Raw genomic sequence first — 7981 nt, 5'->3', positions numbered from 1 at the left:
TTTATTTGGAAAACTCAGTTTTGTTATTAAGTATATTGTTCAGTATTTTGTATTTTGATGTTGGTTTTTATCCAGGATTTTTGGTACTGATCTCTTAGCTTCCTTTGTAGACATGAGGCATATTCATTCACAAGGTTGCATTATTCTTTTAGGTGATATATATTTTATTTTGATCTTGATGAAAGTTAAGCATGATCTTTGTTGATTTCGTTCAGACATATACAGTTGACATTTCATATTTAGGTGCTTTGAATTTGAAATAATACTTAGCACATTCACATTTAACTTGAAAATTCAAATTAATATTTGGGACGTTGGCATATATACATATATTAATTGGTCCTTTTGTAACTAATGGTTTACATTATCTCATCATATATATATGTCTTGAAAAACTGAATCGTTTAATTGTGGTTATACTTTGTAGGCTCCACTCTTTATATGGTACTTTGCAGCATTGAACACATGGCAGTTAACTACAAGTCTGAGTTGGAATGCATATTTTACTATTAAAATGGGCACATCATTTTTATCGATCATTCACATGGTTTAATATCCAGACTTGAAGTGATAATGTGTTTTGATAAACTATTTTATATCGGGCAAAAAGGAAACTTAGACTCTCATGCAAAGTAAACATTTTCTGTCCTTTCTACAAAAAAAAATTACCTCACATGAAATTGGTGATGTGGCATTTTTATGCAGTTAAAATGTATTTGTGTCTTGTTTATCCAGATTTCAAATGACTATTATACTTTCCAAAGTATTTTTAAGATCTCTGAAAGGAATAGGGCAGACAAACTATGTTTTATCTTTTGGTTCAAAGGCAAGCCCAAACCCTAGACTCCATGATGTATACACAAGTTCAGGCTCAATCTGTTCTAGCCAAAATACTATTGTGAGTTTCAAATATGTTGGACTTTGATGGATGGCAAATTTGTTTATAGACTTGTTTTGAACTGAAAGCGGAGGTAACTGAGATTTTCATGTGATTGGTTTCATAGTTTGAATCACCATGATTGAGGTAACCTTTTTACATTATTTATGTTTTTATTCGAATGTGAATTTGCAAGATGAAAAGGAAACGTGAACAAGGAAAAGAACTAGAAAATATTACTACAAGATTAGTGTTGGTTCGCGTTCAACTAATCTTGAAAGGCTACACTTATTTTCAAAGAAGTTATAGTTTTTAAAAAAATGGATCATTTTTCCACTTACTTATTTTTGAAAATGAAAGGGGGAATATTACAATTGAAAAAGAATAATGTGTGGTTTTATTTTGATAACCATAGTTTAAAAACCCTAGCTTGTATGAGATTCTAAACTTGGATTGTTTCTTATTCATGTAACGGTCCTTTGTTTTCAAATCATGAAAACCCTACTTAATTAGGGTATGTGTAGTGTGGTTGAACAAGCTTTTTTTTAAATATCAGATTTTGTCCTATAAACTCTACTCTTGCAACCATTGTTGTGTTGATGATTTAGTGAAGATAGAGAAGTTTTAGAAAGTTATTATTGTTAAATATAAAGAGATTTAAAAAGAATATAAAACAACAGTTCTTTGAGAAAGATGGTTTAACATATTTGAATTTTTTTGAAATATCATTTGTTCAGAATTGAGGGAATGTAATGCATATCTTTTAACTATATACTACTCAGATGTTATGATTGCACAAATCATTGCAATTACAAGACCCTTGGAGTGTACAATGTTGGTTGAACTATTGATTACTATTATGTTAACGTGTTGAGTTGGACTCCACCATTATAGACAGTTGAAGCTAGGTGTTGAGTTGAACTCAACCATTGTAAACAGTTGATGTTTTGAGATTAAATAAAGAGATAGTTTTGAGTTGTTTTTTATACCCCATGAGGGTTTTCCCACTCAAGAAATATATGTGTTATGTAATGTCATATGTCTTTCATTCTATTACTTATTGATGTGATCTTTCAATTAATGCTCTGATACTTTAAAAATGTTCAAAATATGTTCATTCTTCATGTGGTCAAATCTGTCATATTTTAAGATTGCAAAATTTGCATTGTGTAAATCTGTTTGTTATGTTCTTCACATATGATTCCTTCACATTATCAAAATTTTTAGAAAGTTATGATTTGTGAAAGTTGTTATGAGTTGGATGTTAATTTAAAAGTTTCACTTGCATTCAAAGATCATATTGATTCAAAGTTCATTAAATCCCTACATTATGTTAAATGTCTAATGACTGTCTTAGAGTTTTAATTTGTGCATTTAAAGATTAATTTCACTTCACTCTGATTCATCCCCCCCCTCTCAGAGTGATTACTCTTCCAACAAGTGGTATCAGAGCGTAAGGTCCTGCATAAGGTTTCTTACCTAGGATTGATTTTGGTTTTGGAAGTCTCTTGTTTTTTTTGGTGTTTTGGTTATATGAAAAATAGTAGAGGGAACAGGGGAAAAATATTTCCACAGCAAAATTGTAATCAAATTTTTTTGCATGAATCTAATATGAAAAATAATGAAGTTGATAACATAACTAATAACTCTGAAATGATTAAATATCCTAATCCTGGAATTCTTCATCTTGAAGAATTAAATTTTGGTTTGTGAAAACACAAGATGGAGACATATTTATCTTCTTTACGATTTTATGTGTGGGTAACAGTAGAAAGTGGTTGCAATGTATCTACAACATCTCCTCTCGCACTTAAGGAGGAGAAAGCTCTTGAAAACAATGATAAGGCTTTAAATGTTATTTTTAATAGTCAGTCAAATGATATCATTCCAAAAGTCATCCATTGTAGCAATGGAAAAGAAGTTTGGAACAAACTAGTTGAATTAAATCAGAATGGTGAATCACAAAAAGAAATATCTTTGAAAACTAAAACTAGTTGTGCAACATCTGATAGTGAAGAAGACATTAATTTTCACAGTTCTGGAAGTAGTCAAACTAAGTCCAAAGAAACTATTATTGAACATACAATTGGTCCAGAAATTGGTAAACTATTTTTCATAAGGAATGATAAATCTAAGCAGGAATATGTTGATCATGACCAAGGAAGTAAGGTTGATTTTGAAAATGAGCTCCTGAATGCTTTTGATATGATTAAACAACTTATAAGAGAGAACCATAAATTTAATAGACAACTTCAACAAGAAAAATATATCAGGGAAAATCTTTGTTTAGAATTTGTAGAAGAAAAGATACAAGTGGATGAAGATAGAAAGATAGAGGAATAAATCAAGAACCACCTTAAGGTAAAATAACAACATATAGAGAGACTTGAATGGGAAGTGGTTTCTATAAGGAACTTAGATAAAGTTTCAAAATAGCTAAGGGGTGAAAAATATTAATGAGAAAAGATTTGTGTCTCTAGATAAGATCATTAATACACAAAAAGCTCCAAATGACAAAGGTGGTCTAGGATTACAGGAAGAACAATGCTCTAAGGTTATGAAAACCCCTAGAACTAAGATGAATTTGAATTTTCATGCTTCTGATCTAGAAATTGTAGGAAGCAAACAACATGAGAACATCAATAGGGGAGGAAGAATTAGAACAAATAGATGTCTAAGTTTTGCTTCTTCTTGGCAAGGTAAATTGATGAGGTATAATTGTTCTTTTATGGGCTATTACTATTCTTATTTTGAGTATGGTCATAGAGCTTCTGAATGCTGGGTTAACATGAAGAAGAATGATTGGAAAATGAAATATGATAATATCACATGCTTTAAATGTAACGAATGAGGCCATATTGCAAGAAATTATGATTAATTGTCTCTAAAAGATGGTATAGGAGAATGCAAATCTGCAGTTGTTTGCTATAAGTTTCATGGATTTAATCATAAAGTAAGTTTTTGCAAGAAGAAATCATCAAGGAAATGGATTTCTATGGGTCTGGAGAATAAATAATCGAAAGGAGAAGGAAGAACTTAATTTTGTGCATGATGCATAAGGATTATCTCTTAGTCTTTAAGTGGTTGCATGTTCTTAGGGGGGGTTATCTAATGTTTAATTTTCTAAGGTTCCCCAAGATGTTTGAGGTAGTCTATTTACCTCATGGGTCAATTAAAATAGTTTGGCATCTTTCTAATTTTGTTTTGATGGTTGACTCTGTGCTTTCAATAAGTTGTTCTCTCAATTGAGGCAATACGCGAGAATAATGGTTTGTAGAAATTTTGTTTGGACAGAATGTTTTGAGAGAACAACGGCTTATGGATAATAACTGCAATGATCTAATTATATAAATATGCTAATTGCAAGTAGTCAATAATGAAGATAGATCTGGCTGCAATGTGAAGCTTATGTTTCATCAATATCACCATTAGTGATTGGTATGATGTGGAATCTAGAAATTCTTTTCTATTTTGTAATGATAGTAAAGACCGACAATGATTACTTTAAGAGTTATGTTCTTTGCTTGGACGACATATTCTTGATCATGACAGGAATTTTTTTTTCACACATTAAATTGGAGTTTTGTCATAAACTATGCATCTGGATATATATATGTGTTAAAGTTATCATTAAAAATGAATGTTTTGAAAGTGGATCTTGCATTGTGGTATTTTTACATTTCTTAATCTCATGATATCCACAAATGCTCTGTATGTTTTAGCAGTGAAAGTGGTTTCACAAACAAATACAGGTGTAACTTTGCATGATGACAATGAATTTGGATGATAGTGATTTTGTCTTTTACTTAAGGACAATGTATTGTAATGAGTCTTTCTCATTTTTATTTTGAAGTTAATGCTTGATGGAATTCCATGATCAAGTTCAACGATATAGTCCTGGGCTCTTGAGTAAGAAATTAATGGACTTAGAGTAAAGTGTCCTTGATGTAAGATGGTTAAGATGCTTAATAAAATATTGCGAACATGATAACCATGGTGTTGTACAACAAGTTAAGCAAGTTGATGAGATTGAAAGACCCAAGCACATTTAGGAAAGAGTTGAATATTAGGGAAATTTTATACCTATTTCATAGTGATATTGGAACTTGGACAATAAATTTTAACTTACAGATGGTTTTTGTTGGATGAGAAAATGTGCATGCAGAGAATGTTAGAAAACATGCATAAGGAACAGTTTGAAAACCATGCTTTGTTGACTTAGCTTGTGATTTCTATTAACTTTTTCTTGTACCATTTTTTCTATAGGTACAAATTGTTTTATTTGATAGTGACATGCTTCAAGGCATTATATTTCAGTGTGTATAGTAACAATAAAAGTGACATCGATGAAAGTCTGTATACAAAGCTATAATACTTGGTGTATTCTTGTTTGATGACCTTGCAGTGGTGTCCAATTTTGATGTAAGAGTGATAACAATAGTTCTTCTAGTGTTTTTCCTTGGTACTTGACTATGTTTGGTACATGAGGATGTTAGTAACTCACGAAGTTATTGACAGTGGGTCAACTTAATGGATTTTCTATCCAATGATACAAATGTCATTATTAGTTGACAGGTCTCTTGATTTCTCATGTGATTACCACAAGTAAATATATTTCATAAAGTTGTTTGGCTATGTCTAAAGAAATGGTATATTAGTTAACCATGATTCTTGATTACTAGCTTCAGATGGATATGTACTAGTTACAATCTTCTCTTTGGTACATTTGACATAATAAGGTTGCTTGATTACTTGATTGATATATTAATTTCCATTTGGTGATATTAAGTTTTTGTTGATATTGTTGGCTTCAATGATTGGATGCTTTCAGCTCTTATTCTAGTTAGATTTGTTATCACTGTCTGGACTGATCTCTTGATCATATGTGCAAAGGATATATATTTCACATGGGATTATTCTATCTATATTGGATTATTATATATAAAAGGGAGGAGCAACTATGACCATTTTGGAGAGCATTTGGGAGGGTTTAGTGTCTTTCTTCCATTTTTGTATGCTTTATATAATCTGTTTAATATCTCTCTTGATATGCATTCTTAGGATTGTAGTTTCATTTCTATTTCATTTTTTATTGATACTAACAACACTAACATTTTAATCTTGTGTTTCTAACAATCCTTTTTGTAGTGCATCAGATACCATAATCTAGCTAAGAAATCTGAAGACCAAGGAAGTAAGAAAACTCACCAATCATAGACATATGAATTTATTTCTTCATCGCCTCTACAAACATCATATGTATACCATCATATCTACCAAAGCTAATCTAATATGATCTCCATATACAAAATCTATAAGAAAATTTACATTATCAACCCTAATGTAAAGATTTCTATTAATGGCACCTTTATTGAAAATTTACTAAAGTACTCATCCAACCTTGTATACCAATTCTGTAGCGACTTTCTTGACTCCATTCAATGCTAATTTGAGTATGCACACGATGTATAGATCCTTTGATAAATGAAATCATCCAAGTTTATCTATGTAGATATTTTCATCTAAATCACCACTCAGTAAAGACAATTTGACATCAATATAATAAACCTTGAAGTTATTATGAGATGTAAGGCAAGAAACATTTTGATTGTGTCCATCCTAGCTATTGGAGCAAACATCTCCTCGAAATCAATTCCTTCCACCTGTTAATTTATCCTCTACAAACTAATATTGTGTTACTCCAGGTCATTTCTCCTTCATCATTCATCTTATTCTAGAACACCCTCTGTATTCCTATGGCATTCTTATATATTGGTCTAGAGACTAATTCCCATGTTTAATTATTTTGAATCTAATTTACCTCTTCTTCCATTATTTGCAACCATCCTTCATCTTTTCTAGCATTAACAACACTCTTGGGATCAATATTTGGAAGGAGAAAAATATTCTCTTTCTCACTTTAGTTTGCAAGTCTTCTCATTGTCTACACACCTTTATTCTTTTCACTGATAATCTAATCTTCTGAGTGGTTCCTCTGAACATATTTGAATGAAGTTTGAGGAGCTCTCTCTAATTTTGTTTTCGTTGAATCTTCTATCACTTCTTCTTCTCCTTCTATGTTGAGAGAATATTTTTGTCCATAATCCTTAGGTTATTTTCTAATTTGACTCTAATTCAATAGATGTAGCAGTCCTTTCATAGCATATCTCATAAGGGGTTTTAGAGTTGTTGTCTCTCAACTTCACTCTATTAAGAATATAGATAGATGTATGGACTACATATTTTCAATTTACATCAAGAAGATTATAATATTACAACATTCTTCTTGCCATCACTTGAATTGTTCTATTCATTCTTTCTACAACTGCATTATGTTGAGGGGTCCTAGGAGAAAACAAGTGTCTCCTAATACCATGATCTACACAATATTTCTCAAACTCATTCAAATTAAATTTACTTCCTCTATCCCACCTTAAAAAATTTATCTTTGGATCTACCTCATTAGCAACCATAGTTTTAAAATGCTGGCTGGTTGGAAAGGTACCCTTCTTAGTCAAGTTGGAAAAATCCATCTTTTAAAATAATCTCTCCAGAGTCTTCCAGTGTATGCTTTAAGCCTCTTGAAAATCCCTAAAAAGTTTGGTGAAGCTATTGAAAAAATTCAGAAATCCTTCCTATGGTTTGGGGTTGAGGAGAAGAAGAGAGTGCCACTCATAGCCTAGGATAATGTGTGTAAACCCAAAAAGGTGGGGGTGGGTATGGGCTTGATAAATATTAGAACCTTGAACAAAAATTTTCTCGCCAAACAAATCTGTAGAACCTATCAGGGAAATGGAGAATAGAATGATATCTGGAAGGCTAAGTACTTAGGAGAGGTTCTCATCATGGAAGATTTCCTTTCCTCTAATAAGATAACAAGTGGCTCTTTTATTTGGAATAGTGTTAACTAAGATAAAGGTATTATTAGTTTAGGTAATCTCACAACCATAGGTAATGGCAGAAAGGTGGACTTCTGGGATGATGCTTGGATTGGAGGAGCCCCTCTTAATAAGTGTGCCTCTTAGGTGCTCATCCAGAACTGTAAGGAGAAGTTTTGTGCTAAAGTGGTTGATTACTGAAAAGATCAAAAGTGGGTGGACCTCA

The sequence above is a fragment of the Cryptomeria japonica genome, chromosome 1, assembly GCF_030272615.1.
Source record: "Cryptomeria japonica chromosome 1, Sugi_1.0, whole genome shotgun sequence".
Taxonomy (NCBI): domain Eukaryota; kingdom Viridiplantae; phylum Streptophyta; class Pinopsida; order Cupressales; family Cupressaceae; genus Cryptomeria; species Cryptomeria japonica.
The sequence above is the reverse complement of the archived record's forward strand: the minus strand, read 5'-3'. Positions refer to the sequence as shown.